General features: G+C 38.6%; 1 protein-coding gene and 1 long non-coding RNA gene across 3 annotated transcripts in view; one reads left to right on the top strand and one right to left on the bottom strand.

Moving 5' to 3' along the window:
- The window catches only part of LOC121380944 (ALX homeobox protein 1-like), a 58339-nt gene that overhangs the window by 17081 nt on the left and 22178 nt on the right, over nt 1-19080 (bottom strand). The gene's annotated exons all lie outside the window — the stretch shown is intronic.
- The window catches only part of LOC121380946, a 57444-nt gene continuing 49390 nt past the window's right edge, over nt 11027-19080 (top strand). For both annotated transcript variants that reach the window (XR_005959020.1, XR_005959019.1), the window contains exons 1-3: nt 11027-11215; nt 13916-14072; nt 17456-17603. This is a non-coding gene — a long non-coding RNA (uncharacterized LOC121380946). The remainder of the gene's footprint in view (nt 11216-13915; nt 14073-17455; nt 17604-19080) is intronic.

Below are 19080 nucleotides of genomic sequence, written 5' to 3'. Positions count from 1 at the left end.
TTCGCCTGGTAATATTCCAGCGACTGCCCCCATCTGACGGACAGGGTCCTGGAGATCTGAGGCGATACAGCATCCCCGTCTCGGCCTGGGAAAGCACGGTGAGAAACCTCGTAGGAGAACCTCTCCGACAGAACGACGCCAGAATGAGCCCCGACTCACGGAGCAACAGACAGCCACATCGGGCCGACACATTAATGAAATTGCCACTAATTAGACACGGTGGGTGGGTGGCTACAAATAGGCCGGAGTCGTGCGCTGGAGATGCCCACTGCGGATCTGATGGTTACAAACGTCAGGATTTGTCTTCACGGCCATGTTTCTCTCGCCGCACAGACATTCCGGTCTTTGTAACGTGTTTAAAGACGAAAGCACCTTGCGGTGACTGAATGCAGGTTTAAAGTTGTTGTTTTTTGTTTAAGGACACCACTAGAGTACATTGATTTATTAATCATCGGCTATTGGATGTCAAAAATGTTGTAATTTTGACATATAGTCTTAGAGAGAAAACCCGCTACATGTTTCCATTAGTAGCAAGGGATCTTTTACATGCACCATCCTACAGACAGAATAGCACATACCACGGCCACTGATATACCACTGCTTGAAAGGAGAAATAGCACAATGGGCCCACTAACGGGAATCGATCCCACACCGACCGCGTATCAAGCGAGCGCTTTACCACTGGGCTACGTCTCGCCCTAAATGAAGGAAAAAGACAGAAAGAAGTGTTATATTTAACGACGCACTCAACACATTTTATTTACGGTTATATGGTGTCAGAAATATGGTTCAGGACCCCACAGATTTTGAGAGGAAACCCGCTGTCGCCACTACATGGGCTACTCTTCCGATTGGCAGCAAGGGATCTTTTATTTGCGCTTCCCACAGGCAGGATAGCACAAACCATGGCCTTTGTTGAACCAGTTATGGATCACTGGTCGGTGCAAGTGGTTTACACCTACCCATTGAGCCTTGCGGAGCACTCACTCAGGGTTTGGAGTTGGTATCTGGATTAAAAATCCCATGCCTCGACTGGGATCCGAACCCAGTACCTACCAGCCTGTAGACCGATGGCCTGCCACGACGCCACCGAGGCCGGTCTGAATGAAGGAGTCACGGCCTTATCACAACTTCCCCGTTACCGACCACGGTCGGGCTGAATGTGCTCCCTTGCACCTGCCAGTGCGGGCGGCCCCGTCTTATCCCACCCACCCTACCCACTTTCTGCCATGGACGGTTGAGTTGGTATGAGCCAACACTTGCGCCCATGACAGGCGTGTGCTACAACAACTTGTTCTGAACGTGAACGTAAAACCCTAAGACAAGGCAAGACCAAAACCTCGTATTGTCTCTGTTTGTGCATAAATACGATTTTGAATATGATAATTGTTTTGTTTTGTTGTTTTTTTCGTTCAGATTACATATTATATGTTCTTGTTTAGGATATCAGACCAATATTTATAAAAGCGTTTAGGTAAAACATATTTTTGCAAAAGCATGTTCTAATCTAAACCACATTTTAAATTAATATTATAAAAACTGTTTTTACATGAAAGAATGTTTCATGCACGACGCTGTTTTAGTGCCCTGTTTTAAATTTTAATACATATTTTATGTGGTGCAGTGCTGTAGGTAGAGTTCAGGCGTGTGAGGGTGAGCTAACTAGGATGTGTGTTGCTGAAATCAGACGCATTACCTAGTACCAAAACCCAAACTGATGTTTTACATGATACTACTCGGAAGTTCATAGCATGTTTGGCTTTAAAATTAAAAACTTACTACATGGTCAACGGTATTTTTGTGAATGCTAAATCACATTTTAACAAACTCATCTGAAAAACTGTCATGAGTATCGTTTTCATTTTAAATACATGCTTTCTTCGTAATGCGCAGTCGAAGTTGATAAACTTAGCAACATGTATATGTCATTTACCAACAAAAAAACAACATACAGATGATAGGTATAAGGTAGACGTGCACATATAATATACAGACTATTTTAATGTTCACAGACGGGGATGATAAACATACACCAAATATAACAATGTATCAATAGTAGAATGAAATATACAGATCTACAAACACCATCAAAGTGATATTGGTGAAAAGTCATATTTTCAATGTAAGAGTCATATTTCCAATGTAAAAGTCATATTTTCATGGTATTGTAGTCACAGTGAAAATAAAAAAAACTTGTATTTATATCCTTTAATTGCCGGAACGTTTTCTAGTTGGACCATTTTCCTGCTTTAATTACCGTCAAATTCCTGGTAAATTATTACGGTCTAATTAGCAAATCGTCGTTTTTAGTTCGATACATACCAACGCATCTCATCGTATTTGAAAATAAAATATAATTTAAACAATTGTACCTATACAAAAAATGGATTTGAAATGCATTGGTGATAAAATATTTAAAACTAATTGTGTACTAAGCGAAATAATTGTGACACAATGTCCTGTTGTTAGCCGCAAGAATTCAACTCGTTCCACCAACAAATAGCATGAGCATCGGATAAGCAAAATATATTAATAAATGTAAATGACAAAATAACTACCGTATAAAATATAATAAAGTATAAATCTGCAGATCACAGAAAAAAGGTTCTTTATCAAGGATTATTTCAAAATACACCTGACAACCCAACTGAAAACATGCTATCGTCGTCAGAACACAAATTGAAATTTATTAAATAGTTACGTGCTATATTTGATCGATTGTTTTCCAGTTACTATATCATTATCGTGTTATCTCATGACACTTTGATGTTTTGCCTGTTTCTTACTGTTTAAAAGTGACAACAAGCGCGTGCGCAGGGGGGTTTGGGGGTCGACCCCCCCCCCCCCCCCCCCCAAGGTGAAATAAAAATTTAGATCCCGATTTTTTACATTCATGTGAATGGATGGAAGTACTGAGATGTTATTGGGCTTCGCCAGACACCTCGACCCCCCCCCCCCCTGCAAAATTTGACACCTCGACCCCCCCCCCCCCTGCAAAATTTCATGCGCACGCCCCTGGACAATTTAAATACATATCGGCAAATAAAATGTTATATGCAGGAAATGTTTATGAATACGCTTATAATTATTTAATAAACCTATGTGAAATTGTTCTTTCCGTTGGCCAGCGGTCCGCCATGACATCAAGGGGCGAGTAACCCAATTAAACGTTTAGACTATTTATCCAGCGTTCTCGGATGTCGCGTTTGTTTGAGTTGTGTTCCTGCCGTCAAGACGCGTCGCTCACTGACGTGGAAACTAACACTCTTGTTCGTGGCGCGTCTGTCAGTAAACGTACAACGGATAGTCTAAAGCAGTAGTTTAGACAAACACAAATGTTTGCGTTACTTTATCGATGACATCTTGGTTTGACGGTCTGTCACTCAACATCACAAACGCATTTGTGTTCTCGCTCCCAGTGTCTTCACGAGTAACGTCCGCTATAATTATGAATCAGAAACTCGGGATTTAGCAAGTTAGTAACTAATACGTTAATATTTTTTAAATATTTCTGATAATCGTTTTATAGTTTTAAAGTCTGTCATAACTCCATAAGAGTGGCTTGTGTACTTTTATTTACCGGACTACCCATCTAACATGGCCGGGATCGCTGAAGAAGAAGAAGAAGTACTTTTATTGCTGTATTATTGTATTATTACTGTTGAACTCTTGGGATTTTGTTTTAATCTGTACTGTCTACAGGCTGGTAGGCACTGGGTTCGGATCCCAGTCGAGGCATGGGATTTTTAATCCAGATACCGACTCCAAACCCTGAGTGAGTACTCCGCAAGGCTCAATGGGTAGGTGTAAACCACTTGCACCGACCAGTGATCCAAGGCCATGGTTTGTGCTATCCTGCCTGTGGGAAGCGCAAATAAAAGATCCCTTGGTGATAATCGGAAAGAGTAGCCCATGTAGTTGCGACAGCGGGTTTCCTCTCAAAATCTGTGTGGTCCTTAACCATGTGTCATATAACCGTAAATAAAATGTGTTGAGTGCGTCGTTAAATAAAACATTTCTTTCTTTCTTTCTGTAATCTGTACACAATACATTGTGAGACGTAAATAAAGAATGTATCTGCCTGTGTACGTTAATACGTGATATATGTTGTATTATGCACGCCATTAAAAATGTGTGGTATTTACATACATAAACATTTTTCAACGCACGTGAATAATAAACATAAAACATTTAATGTGTTAGTATTTATACATTAATACGTGATATATGTTGTATTATGCATACCATTCAACATTTGTTGTATTACATATATCAGTATTGTTCAACACACAAGGATAATAAATATAAAATAATGCTATACTACGGTCAGGAATGAATGTAGCTTTAATATATTTAACAGTACATAGTTATATGTAGATGTTACATATTTTACAAATATGTGTCCACATTTTTTTCTTCTTTTTTTTATTCTTTAGAAAGGAGAAACCCAAACATGTTTGTTTACACATAGCAACATGGATGCCACGGTGCATTTCCCGCCTTCTGGCATAACTCGACAACAAGCGACTATTAAATACATCTGAATCTAATCGGCTTTATCAAGTGCACGTGACGTGCCTGCTTCTTGCATAACATTACAAATTACCAACGACAACAAACAGTTCACGGAGAAAATGACGCCGAGCTGTCAACGTCGTAACAGGTAGACGGTAGACGCAAGGTCAAGGTCGTCCGCTATTGAAGTAACGTTTTAGGTACCATAAAACAGGCGAAACGGTTTAGAACTGGATGCTGTATCATCATGGACCACCTGAATTTGTGATATTTGTTTTTAATCCTATTGTTTTTGTTTTTCTTTCAGTTTGTGATAAAACAGACACTGCGTTGCTTTTAGCCAACGGTTATTACGATACTGTACCGTGCATGACAGTAATGCTAGTGTCAAACTATCGGCTGTCACGAAGGAGTTGCCCAACTCGACAGTCGCCTTGTAATGTCCCCAACTCTCAACTTATGACGGCTGCGCTTAATTAACAATTACTCGATTGTAGTATACCACGAGAATCGAGTTGTTAAAATGAATGTTTAACGACACTCCCGCATAAAAATACACATTGGCTATTGGGTGTCAAACAAAGGTAAGTACACGAATATGATTACGTGTCGTAAGAGTGCTCAGACTAGCAACGACAGTCACAGACGTCTAGAGATCGGCGAGTTGATCAACTCCGTCGTGATAGTTGGTAGTATGAGATTAGCACAATGCTTACGCTACCGGACAGACAGACAGACAGACAGAGAAAGAAGTCCCAAATCAGATGTTAAAATTTTATTTTGGTTGGAACAGATATTGGGCCGCAAGTCCAATAGTTTAACCACTGAAAAAATGCGGCTTTTACAGAGACTGTAGCAAGAAGACTTTTATATGCATAGTTCCACAGCTAGGACAGCACATACCACAGTTATTAATACTTTAGCATTATTACGATAAGAAAAACAAAAACAACGATAAATTTTGTAATAACTACAAAAGGTTTAAAAAAAACTTTTTTGTTTAAATTATGCCATCCACCTTGACACTGTTAAAACAACCATCATAAACATCCACCCTTGTAAAAGCGCGGGATCTTCCCACCAAAATGCGAGCACGTTGAAAGTTTCATTTAACACGTGTGTCGCATTTGTCGTGATCGGCCGAGTGTACGGGGAGGAAATCCGGATATCGAACACGTGTTGCAGCAACACTGCGTCGTATTCCCGCCATTCCAGTGGACTGCGAACTCGTCGTGTGTTCGGCAAATGTCGTTTGGTCTACGCTCGTTTCTTGCGTTTTGCTGGTTCGCGGTCAGGCTTAGCGCGAACACGGGGCCCAGTCTCTCGGGTTTAACCCTTCGTACTCAGGAAGCGAGCCCGGCTAAGAACAATATTGTGACAGTCTTCGTGACGCTGATGTGAATTTCATAGAGAGGAGGAGATATCGACGAAATAATGGACACAAAAAGCTCATATGGTGATCGGAATGGGGCACTTTAAATCCAGCCGTTTTCATACCAGCTGCTGTGTGTTTTACACGTACTGTCAATATATTAAACCGGGTGCAGTGTTTGTTCTGTCATATACAATGCTGCCCACTCAAAAGATCAAATATCTAGCGCATATAAAGTCGTACCTCTGTACAAGAATAAAGTTTGTTTTGGGGTTGGGGGTTTAATTGTGGGGGTTTTAATGACCCCTCTAGAGCACATTGATGTCTTAATCATCAACTATTGGATATCAAACATTTGGTAACGATGTTTTATAGGAAAACCTGCTACATTTTTCCATTAGGTCAAGTCATAGGGTTTTACGTGCACATTCAAAGAAAGCTGTTGTAGCGCACGCCTGTCAGGACAGGATTTTTCCATTAGCAGCAAGGGATCTTTTATATGCCCTTATCTACAGACAGGACAGCACACACCACGGCCTTTCATATACCCAGTTGTGGGTCACTGGTTGGAACGGGGGGATTTAATCAGAGAAATGGATCCACTGAGGTGGTTGGAACCTACGACTGAAGCCCCTCAGGCGATCACCCTTACGACTTGGCTAGATCCCACCCCCCTGTAATAGAATAGAAGTAGTTTGCTTTGTTTCACATCACTGGACCACATTGATTAATTAATCATCGGCTAGTGGATGTCAAACATTTGGTCATCAGAGGCAATTCATTATATTTTTCCATTAGCAGCAAGAGATCTTTTATATGCACTTTCCCACAGACAGGAAAGCACATACCACGGCCTTTATCCAGTTGTGGTGCACTGATTGGAACGAGAAAAATCTAATCTGTAGAATGGATCCACCGAGGTGTTTCGATCCTGCGACGTAAGCACCTAAAGCGAGCACTCAATCGACTGAGCTAGATCCCGCCCGTTATAATGGAATACGTCCCAGATTAGGCCCTCAGCCAGGGGGTTTGCGTCGGGCGCGAACTCAACACACATGCATACGGACCCGTGAGGTCCACTTTTTGAAGAAAATAATGTTTACTAGTAATTCTGGCTTTTAGTTTATTAGTGCTTTGTCAACATTCACAAAGACAATTAAAATAATTGTTGCAGATAATAATTATACAATGTAAAGCTAGTTTTTATACATTCTGCCGCATACAATATTAAAACAAGATTTAAAAATTATAATATTGAGATTTATAAATTATTATAATGAGATTTATAAATTATTATAATACAATATATGTATATGTTATCAGAATAAAATGTATAAATTATTATAATGAGATTTTCGTGTATCTAAATTTTAAAAAATGTGCTTATAAATTATAATGCCTGAATGCTTTGTTTTTCGTCGATCATTTTGTACGAGCATTTTATTTGTTAAATTGAAAAAATAATAATATACCACTGTATATTCTTTAATTGCTTATAATATAAGGAAACATATTTATATAAGTGGGCAAAGTTAAATAATCTGAAATATTTTCCACAACAGAAAAAAAATATATATAATAATTTCTCATTGAAAGTCGTATTTGTTTGCAAACATATACAGCTTTTCATTTTGTAGGACAATTAAACTGTATTTGGCAAGCATGCATACTCTAGACCAAATATTTCTCAATTGCACACAATAAATAGACGGTTTTTCAAATAAATATGGAGTATATATTTGTAAGGAAGTAACATTCTAACTACCCGGTATATCATTTGTAGCTAAGCTATTTTGTATCCTAATTGCATTGTAGTTTAACATTTCAGTTTGATATTCCTGTCTCAGACTAATATTACTAAGCAGATAAAAAAAATAAAAATAAAGTCTCTAAAATATACAACACATTTTTATCGTATATGTAAAGGACATTAATTACAAATAGATATATATATATATTCAGTAATGAAACAACTTTTTATTATATCTTTAAAACATATTACCTTTATATTTTGTTTTGTTTTGTTTTGGTGGAGATTTTTTGTTGTTATTTTTTTTAATTTTTAATGCGTACGACGTATATGAACTATGTTTCAGATATGAAAATCCGATTTGAAATAACCCTGTTAAAACCTTAGCTTAAAAGAGCATTCTTTGGAGTATGTCAAACTTGTTATCTTTTAAAAGGTACTATTTATAGGTTGCTTGTTAACTTGTAAGGGTTTTTTTAAAGCTTACTTTCAAGAAATTAATACTTTAAACGTCAAGCAAACCAAAAACGATACCTGTGAGTACGCTAATGTCAGGTAGTGCAATAATTATTAAATACTTTAAATATAAATATGTTTTAAAATTAAAAGTCGCATTCCACTATTAGTGGTAGTGCGAGTCTGAAGGTAAACCAGGATCAGTTATGTGACCCAAGTGTATTTCGTGCAGTTTCCGCTATCTGCAGGTGTTTAACACGGCACAGGGCCCAGTTAATTGGTTATGGCCTGCACCTGGTGTAACTAGCGCCTAATTGTGATCACAAATCAACCCTCTGCACAAAACTAATAAAATAAGATGAAATAAGACGACTTAACTGTAAAACAGGGATGGGAAGTAGCCCAGTGATCAAGCGCTCGCTTGATGCGCGGTCGGTCTAGGATCGATCTCCGTCGGTGGGCCCATTTGGCTGTTTCTCGTTCCAGCCAGTGCACCACGACCTGTATATCAAAGGTCGTGGTATGTGCTATCCTGTCTGTGGGGTGGTGCATATAAAATATCCCTTGCTACCAATGAAAAAAGGTAGTGGGTTTCTTGTCTAAGTCTATGTCAAAATGACCAAATGTTTAACATGCAATAGCCGATTATTAATAAAGAAACGTGCTCTAGTGGTTTTGTTAAACAAAAACAAACTTTATCTTTTTTAACTGTCAAATAGTGAATCTGCACGTTGCTGCAATGTTTATTTTGCTTTGGCAGCTTTTGACGTCTAAATAATTGGCATCTCGTATTGTTGGTATTCCTTAAACTTCTATTGTTATTAATTTTAATATACATGTAATTACACAATTGTATTGTTTATGGAAATATTGATGGTACTTCAGACGAAATTGTACAGAAAAGATACAACTTAACAACAAAGTACACTGCTACATCTGTTGCATCTTTGCATAGGTCAAAATATTGACAAATCATCAATTGTTATTTTTAAATCAACCAGGCTCATAAAACTAATAAGGTAGGTAGACATTTTAAGGCGTGTTGGATTATTGAATTGAAGGGTGGGTGGTGTTGCTTGGATTGGATTCATTGTTTTGTAATGACTGGTTACTAAATTTGTGTTATTTTATGAAATACGTAGTTCTTATGTGCAAATCAGAATACACTCAAAATGTCATCGCATAAGCAGACGGTCAATTAAAATAGATTTGTATACTTTTTTCTCAGTATTGAAAATAAAGTATATTCCTTTTCGTTCAGGCGCGGATTCAGGGGATCCAAAGGGTTCCCGTGACCTCTCATTTGGAAAACATAATGTAATATGTTTGATTACATTAGTCTAAGCTCAGCAAATTGTGCAAGCACATAAATTAGGAATCTCATTAAAATTATGATAAATAAACTATCATCCAAACAATTTCATGCACTACCATTTTTTCTAAAAATTATATTATTAAAAAATCCACCTACAGATTAAAATGTGACGCTACATTTTGAATTTGACTTAAAAACTGCATAATGCATGAATATTTTTATGCATTTTATATTTTTGCTTGCGCTACCTGTATTACGTGTATTGCGCTACCTGTATTGCGCTGCCTGTATTACGTGTATTGCGCTATCTGTATTGCGCTGCCTGTATTACGTGTATTGCGCTACGTGTATTGCGTTACCTGTATTGCGCTACCTGTATTGCGCTGCCTGTATTACGTGTATTGCGCTACCTGTATTGCGCTACCTGTATTGCGCTGCCTGTATTACGTGTATTGCGCTACCTGTATTGAGCTGCCTGTATTGCGCTGCCTGTATTACGTGTATTGCGCTACCTGTATTGCGCTGCCTGTATTACGTGTATTGCGCTGCCTGTATTGCGCTGCCTGTATTACGTGTATTGCGCTACCTGTATTGCGTTGCCTGTATTACGTGTATTGCGCTACCTGTATTGCGCTACCTGTATTGCGCTACCTGTATTGCGCTGCCTGTATTACGTGTATTGCGCTGCCTGTATTGCGCTACCTGTATTGCGTTGCCTGTATTACGTGTATTGTGCTACCTGTATTGCGCTACCTGTATTGCGCTGCCTGTATTACGTGTATTGCGCTACCTGTATTGCGCTGCCTGTATTGCGCTGCCTGTATTACGTGTATTGCGCTGCCTGTATTGCGCTGTCTGTATTACGTGTATTGCGTTGCCTGTATTACGTGTATTGCGCTACCTGTATTGCGCTACCTGTATTGCGCTGCCTGTATTACGTGTATTGCGCTACCTGTATTGCGCGTATTCCGCTACCTGTATTCCGTGTCAGGTGAGGATCAAGGAAGGAAATGTTTTATTTAATGACGCACTCAACACATTTTATTTACGGATATATGGCGTCGGACATATGGTTAAGGACCACACGGATATTGAGAGAGAAAACCCACTTTCGCCACTTCATGAGCTACTATTTTCGATTAGCAGCAAGGGATCTTTTATATGCACATCCTACAGACAGGATAGTACATACCACGGCCTTTGTTAGACCAGTTGTGGAGCACTGGCTGGAACGAGAAATAGCCCAATGGTCTCACCGACGGGAATCGATCTTAGATCGATTGCGCAACAAGTGAACGCTTTATCACTGGGTTCCGTCTCGCCCCTACAACTGTAGTGGAGGGGGGATGGGGCACAAGCCAGCTTTTTATCTTTATTTATATAGAGTAGGACCCCCCAAAAAGTATATTTTTGTTCTCGAGTCGGGGGGGGGGGGGGTAACCAACCCCGGTTCCTACGGGTTTGCAAGGGGAGGGTGCTGAGGTGCACATTTCAATTGTATTTTGACATTTTCCGTAAAATAACGAAAATGGCCGAAAACGTTACCATAAACATGTCAACAATGCTTTGGCGTGACGTCAACAATGCTTTGGTGTGACGTCAACAATGCTTTAATATGCTTATTGATGTCAAAGCGATACTACATGCATCGTGATATAGTTTAACTTAAGAAATGTGTGAACAGAATCGCTTTTTGGCATTTATAAATCATATTTACTTTAAATGTGTAGAACTGTAAAATATCTGTAATACTACTGGGTCTAATGACGTCAGCTAACTACTGTGATGTTCTGTGGCAATGTTAGAGGTTAGTATTCAAAATTATTCTTTTATTGATTGTTTGTTTATCAGGATCGTTGAAGTCGGAACTGGGGTGCGTATGCATTTCTGTATGGAATGGGAAGAGGATCATGTGTTTGAGTGCCATGACCTACATGCCCCCCCCCCCCCCCCTGAAAAATCCAGTGTTTAGCAGATGGACATAAAATATTTTAAATTTTGTTTTCAGTGGGAAACATGTTTACAATGGTCAGTTTGATGAAACATTTCTGTGGAAGATTGCCATGAAGATAATATAATTATGTTGCTTAAAAAGAAAACATACGAACACAAAAATGTCATATTAAAGATGCATTATTAATGTTACCAGTATCATATATCACATTTACATGTATTTGTTATACATTAATGGATCCACGTATAATCTTTGCATGATTAATTTATTTCATCTCATTTTTCGTGCTTATATCCAATTAAGGTTTAAGCACGCTGTCCTGGGCACACACCTCAGCTACAGTGGATTAGTTAGTGGTTAGTGAGACAGAAGTCAGTATAGTGGTCTTACACCTACCCACCGAGTTCTGGGTGGGAGCCGGTACCGGGCTGCGAACCCAGTACCTACCAGCCTTATGTCCGATGGCTTAACCACGACAACAAAACTATGAAAGTACTTATGTGTTTTTATTCGGTGTAAACTGTGGTTTTCTCGAGTATCCTTGACGTAAAAATATAAAGTACGTACACAATCTTCGTCGTGTTAGTATTTAAAAGCCGTTCAGACTGTGACATCACTTGTTTACCTGTCTGTTACCTTTATTGGATTTTGTAATAATATAAATGTATAAAATACATTTGCATGTAATACTGCAGTTATGAAATAATTAGGATGTAATTTGTTGTGGGTATTTAATTCAAGGTATGGGCGGGACATAGCCCAGTGATAAAGCGTTCGCCCCTTTAACATTAAAAAAAAAAAGGTTTTAAAAAAAGACCAAAACTTTTAAACTTCATAAATGTCTACACACATAAAAACATTTTTTTTTTTTTTTTTTTTTTGGCCTGTATCGATTTCATGTCTTGCTGTTAATCTTCTTATAAACATCCAACCGACAAAGACTAAGTCAGGGCCTGCAAAACGCAAAAAGCAGACAATTTTTAGACCTAGCAGGTGAAATAAAAATGAAAATATTTAGCTGAGGTTGAGCTCGTGATTCTGTTGTATTTAAATTTTATAATGCTCTAAAATACATCTAATTTCCCACTCACTGTCCCAAACCCTCCACTTACCCCGTGCTGTCTTAGTTTCAACAGGCTATAGTTTGTGTTAGCAGGCCAATTAAAAAAAAACTAAAACATTTGGCTTGCTATTTAAAAAAAAGTAACTGTAGACTACATTGTACTTTCGAGCCCTGGATTTTATACAGCCAAATACACCTCTACTACACTGATTATAAACTTTAACAGTGGATTTTTGGGACATTGCGGAGTTCGAGTGGGGAAGCGCAACCCTATCACTCCCCTTCCCCACTTCCCTGGATCCAAGCCTGTCAAAACTATTAATTAAACAGCAAATATCGGTTAAAATTATGGCCCGCCTGATCATAAAAGCATATCATATGTATCTGTACCTTCGTGAAACTGTGCGAATGCATAAACTTTTAAAAATAAAACACGTAACTTAAGTACGAAAAGAGCGAAAATGACATTCCGATTTATTGACAACGTTAAGCAACTGCTCGTGTTGGAGCTAAATATGACAAGAGCAATCTTCGTACGTCCGCGTGCCTCGTGCACACCATAAGTTATACTTTTTTCACGTCTCGTAATGTTTCGGCGCTAATCCAGGAAAACAAGTTAACCACTACTAGTCAATTCTAAGTCGGACTGATCAAATGAAGATGGTAAACGAATTGCATGGCTCTTTTACTATTTCTTTTCATCTTTCAAACTGCGTGAGTGTTTGAATTATTGCAAAACATGTTTGTCTGAAGGGTCTACCTGACTGTATGAGCCCCTGCAGTAGCGGCTGGCGCAGGTCTCGCTGCAGTGTAGTGAATGCTCCGTGTCTCTCTCACTCTCTCTCTCTCCGCGAGCCCGTACACAAGATAGATGTTACGACTTGGAAATTAAATTACTACGGTAATTGGTCTCTATCGGTGTATAATGCAAAGTTGTTTCGAGCTTCAAAATTAGATTAAGCTTCCTTCTTGGCCGAAGAGCTTTTCCCTATGTTATAGATCGTTCCGGAATAAAGTGCGTGAAATTCCATCGCTTTTGAGCGCTGCGAATGGGGAGTATCATTTCGCGGGAAGCCTTTGAAGAAATGCTCACGTTTTTTACCGACTGCATGCTAGACGCTTCACGTGGAGTGGAATGCGCGGCACGTTTACGTTAGTGTTCATCAGGAAAGTAGCATGCGTTTTATGGAGTATGCAATATGGAACTGCGCATGTGTCATTGTGCAGCTGTGGCGCAATGTTGTAATAGTCGGTGTTGTACGTGCTAGTAGATCTCGTGGTATAAAGCTTTGGTTTTAGTAGATTCCAGATGGATTCTCTGTGACGTCATACCCTCAGATATGTCATTTACCAAATGTTTGGCATCCAATAGTCGATGATTAACAAAGCAATGTGCTCTTGTGCTCAAAACAAACTTTTAACTCCTACATTCTTGGTCCTCTTACATTATTGCATTGTATTCTGTGTAAAGCTTGTTTTTTTTGTTTCAGATCGTAGTGTTTTGAAAACCAGTCACATGAAATTTACTTCCTGATTTATCACTAGCAAATTCGTCTGGTAGTCTTCAACCCAAACGTTTTTAAATCTTCGGAGTCGAGTAAATGATTGTGTATGTGCCCAGCTGAAGTGACATTCCCTGACGATTCGGTGAGATAGATTTTTAATGGAATTCTGTACTACTAGTGTAGCAGGAAGGCCATGGGGCCATGTTCACCCACAATCACATCTATCGTTTCCCCCAAAACCTTTATATTTTGCCTGTCGACATATATCATGACTCATAAACAGAGTGGGAGCCCGGTCCAATGTGGGTTCCCCCAATATAAAATTCTGGCAACACTAATGTTCTGTGTCCTATTCAAGCACATATATTGCACTCATCACTATTCTGCTTCATGTTCTCTGTCTTCTGTAGTATCTTTTGGTTTCTCCTATTCCTTTTTCCCTCTCTTTTTCTCCGTTCTTCTCATTTCTAAATTTCTTTTTCACCCTTTTGTTTCTTTTTTCCATTCGCCATTTTCCATTGCTTCCGCTTCTTGGTCTGTTTTTTTCGTCTGTTTTCTTCGTCTGATTCTTCTTTGTTGTTTTTCTTCTTCTTTATCTTCTTCTTCATTTTCTTCTTTCCTCTTCTTCTATACAAGTCTTCTTCCTTCCTTGTGTTTCTTCTTCTGCTTATTTGGTTTCCTTTAGAGCTTCCCACACCTGTAGACACCATACAGCCGTAGATTAAGGTGTGCTGAGGTGGCGGCACACAAGTATTTCTTTCAATTCCCTTTCTGTGTCTTCATCATAATCTTCTTCTCCTCTTACGCATCATCATCCTTCTTCTTCTTCGGGGGTTTTTTTCTACTGAGAATTCTTTGTAAGACTGATACTCCTCATACAGCCGCTAGGTACCAAGATGATGGCATCGCAAACGATCTATTTTAAGATACTTAAACAATCTTCATCTTTTCCTTCGAACATTAGGGTGGGGTGGAGGGGGGGGGGCGGGACGTAGCCCAGTGGTAAAACGCTCGCTCGATGCGCAGTCGGTCTGGGATCGATCCTCGTCGGTGGGCCCATTGTGCTATTTCTCGTTCCAGCCAGTGCACCACGACTGGTATATCAAAGGCCGTGGTATGTAGTACCCTGTCTGTGGGATGGTGCATATAAAAGAACCCTTGCTGCTAATCGAAAAGATTAGCCCATGAAGTGGCGACAGTGGCTTTCCTATCTCATTATCTATGTGGTCCTTAACCATATGTCTGACGTCATATAACCGTAAATAAAATGTGCTGAGTGCATCGTTAAACAAAACCTTTCTTTCTTTTGAACATTGGGACTTTTTGTTGGGTTTGGGATTTTTGGTGGTGGTGATGGTATTGTTTGCTTTAGGAATTCTTTTGTGTATGTTATTGGAGAGGTATTGTATTATTATTTATAAATCGGAAAGAAAGCCTTTACAAATTTCGCCATTAATAAAACAGTAAGATTCTGCCTGTTATTTTGTCATTTAACAAAACGAACGTCGTTATGTTTTCACCTACATTAAACACAAACCACCAAGTCTCACCGTGTCCACAAGGTGACGTCGCGGGGCTGCCAGAAATTCAATTTGTCGCCTTTTCCGGTTTTGCCTCAATCACGTTCGACATCAAACACGAGAGTGTGGGGCGAAAAGGAAACTGAATATGTAGGAATAAGTTCTGGCAAAAGTCACCGATTCGGTAATGGCTTCCATTCGCCTCGTTGGCAACGCCATTACCTTGGCTATTAGTGAGACCTTCCAATGTCTATCTGATGGCCGGTCGGGAGTTAGTGAGGTTCTGCCAGATTGCTGCCAGATTTGCCGCGACATCCAGCCGCATGGTTGTCAAAACAAAATATCACGACTCGCGCTGTTCTTAGGCGTGTTTCATCCCTTGTTCTCGTGTTATTCGTGGCAACGGCGGACTTGAAGACCATTTGCAGGCTGAAAATGTGGGAAACGGAGGAGAAAGAGGTCCTGAATATATCACGAAAAACAACATGAAATAAGAATGCGGCCGAAAATAGCCATGCCCACGAATAAAAATATTTAAATATTTCCGGTTGACACCTGTTTTTAGCGCGTGTTTTACGTAAGCACGACGTAAATTCGTTGACGAACCTTAAAACGAAACTGTTCTTTAAAATATACCAAATATAAGTAGCATCTCTAACTCAAATAACAGGCGCGTGTACAAAATATTTAGCTAGGGGGGTCTAAACTGTGACGAGAAAAATGTATACGGGGGTTAGGTCATGCTCTCCCGGAAAATATATTTAAAAAAGAAAAGAAAATGTTCTTGATTATGAAGTAGTTTCGACCCCCAAAAGCCTCCCCCTGCACACGCGCCATAATAAGTAAGGTTAACTGTTGTGAATATATAAAATAATGTATATATGAAGTTAATTTCCGGATGCACTAAAATAATTATAAGATGATGGTGATGGTTGTGGCGTTAATTTTAATACCCATTTTTAATTAGCTCCGCCGCTCCCTCTCTTTTTCCAAACTTCTGGATCCGCCCCTTGACATTTAGCGACACAACTAAACACTTTAATTTTATAGGATGGTCAAAACACTCAAGTACCTTGTACTTAGGATTTTACTGCTGTTCTAAAGCCTACTCAGACTGAGTTTGTTCTACTAAGCGTTGTTGTGTGAACACAGCGCCAGCTGTCAGTATTGGCAGTAAACACCCCTCCACTTTGAGAAATGTTTTCCACTAAATTATATAATACAAGCAAATACTCTTATACTTACCTTAATGAAAGTGTTTTTTCTTCCACAGGAAACACTTTTTAAAACATTAAAATAGAAACAGATTTGTTTTGTTTTAATATAGATTTTTTTCAAACAAAGAATGGAGCTAAGGGTAATTTCTCCAAAGTGTTTGTGTACATTTTGATAACTGAAATGCCCCTCACCCCTTCCATGTTATTGTGCTCAGAAGATTGGGATTGTATTTGAACACCTGAAATTCAAACTTGTCTTGTCTAGGGGTAGCATGCCACGCGACCCCGCACCACGCCCTCTCCCATAGGTTAAGGCTGCGATTACTGACTTAAAACCTATACATTATAATTATTATTGCAGCACTTCCTTATTGGCGGACAATAATTTGACTTTATAAAACTTCTTTCTCGTAAGAACTTGACGTCATCGTGTTACACTAATGAGGCCTTATCAAACTTGAAACAAATTTATACGAAAATCAAAACGTTTTTGAATGAATATTGGAAATATACTCTATATATATACTAATATATATATATATATATATATATATATATATATATATATATATATATATATATCGGGTAGTCCCCCCAAAAACGGTAACTCTACTGAATATGGAATTGGTTCAAACGTTTGGGGACTGATTTTTATATTATTTGACACTCATTGCTATATGGATATTTCAGGTCAAATATTGTTAAAATAGCAATCTATTCAATATTGTAAGTAAAACCATGCGACGCCAAAAGATAAGTCAAATTTTATCTACCTTTGTTTACGGCAGTATTCGCAGAGAATGAAACAGAAGACAAAATAAGAGAGAAATGGGAAGAAATCACGTTGGAATAATCTATTTTCTCGTGTGAAAAAAACAAAAACCGTTTGAGGGCAGTCTACGAGCAAGACGGTGGACACATTGACCACATTTTCAAGTAAATACAATTAAAAACAAACTAATTTGATATATAATTTTTAATCTGTTGTTATTTTAACAATATTTCACCTATGGGCCTACAATTATTGATATACTAATATACACCAAAACAAAATACATGTAGTTCTTAATCAATAGAGGCTATTACCAGAGTGTTTTTCGGTATCGTCAATATTATATATTAGGAATAAAAAATGTATTATTATTTTTATTCCTAATATATGATATTGACAATACCGAAATACACGATGGTAATAATCTCTTTATCTTATAATCTCAAGCTTAATACGTGTTTTTGTAAACTGAACACGCAACTTTAATTCCAGTCGGCCATTACTAGATATTCAAATGATGTTGGAATATGTGACGCGGTGTCTTTTTGAATGGAAATGACGTTAAACCTGAATGACGTCATTTTGGATATCCTTACATAAAAATATCCTATTGCTTAACGTTTTTTTTATTTTCTGAACACTGGACAGTTTTCAGTGTAAAATTGCTATTTAAATGTTTTGAATAATGACTATGAACACACGTCAGTTATTGAGTGTCACCTTAGTACGTTTGCTTAAATGTCAATAAACGTAGTGCTGTGACCTCAATTAATTTACATCTAATTTGAAAAGTTATCAAATTCCGAAAGTATGTGATCTGAAAACTATCTCATACTTTGATTACACTGGATATGCTAGCCAATATATGATAAAATAATGTATTTTATAATACTAAATTTTGTATTCAGGTTATTTATTATTATATTTTAACATTGCATCGTTTGTTTACGTTATAGGGTCCAATGTCAATATTCCTTGGCTGATCATAAATCAGGAAAATGTAGTTTCGCGCCAAAACATACATTTTGTCAGTGACCGAAAATACAGGAATTTATCTAGTCATTATATTGGCTATATATTATAGGCCTATCTATAAATACAAAGTGCCTATTGGCAGTATACGGAGTCGTACACTCGTCACAAAATCTTCCTCTAACACATCATAGTATATGTGTAGAGTAATTGCTGTAGGTACAACACCACAGGAAGTGCTCTCTATAAACGGCGATTGTGAATGAAATGTGGAAGAAATATCCTGTGACGCTTAAGTCGTATCGACTGCCCACGACGAATCTTTTTATGTGTTTACGTGTAGTCAGTACTCCAGCTCATAGTGCATGTCCGTGTGCCTGTGTGTGTCTATGTGTAGTCAGTACTCCAGCTCATAGTGCATGTCCGTGTGCCTGTGTGTGCCTACGTGTAGTCAGTACTCCAGCTCATAGTGCATGTCCGTGTGTCTGTGTGTGTATGTGTGTATGTGTGTGTGTGTGTGTATGTGTATGTCTGTGTGTGTGTGTGTGTGTGTGTGTGTGTGTGTGTGTGTGTGTGTATACGTGTAGTCAGTATTCCAGCGCATAGTGCATGTCTGTCTCTGTCCGTATGTGTGTGTGTATGTCTGTGTGTGTGTGTGTGTGTGTCTGT

The sequence above is a fragment of the Gigantopelta aegis genome, chromosome 9, assembly GCF_016097555.1.
Source record: "Gigantopelta aegis isolate Gae_Host chromosome 9, Gae_host_genome, whole genome shotgun sequence".
In the NCBI taxonomy this organism is placed as follows: Eukaryota; Metazoa; Mollusca; class Gastropoda; order Neomphalida; family Peltospiridae; genus Gigantopelta; species Gigantopelta aegis.
This window is presented reverse-complemented; position numbering and strand designations above follow the sequence as displayed.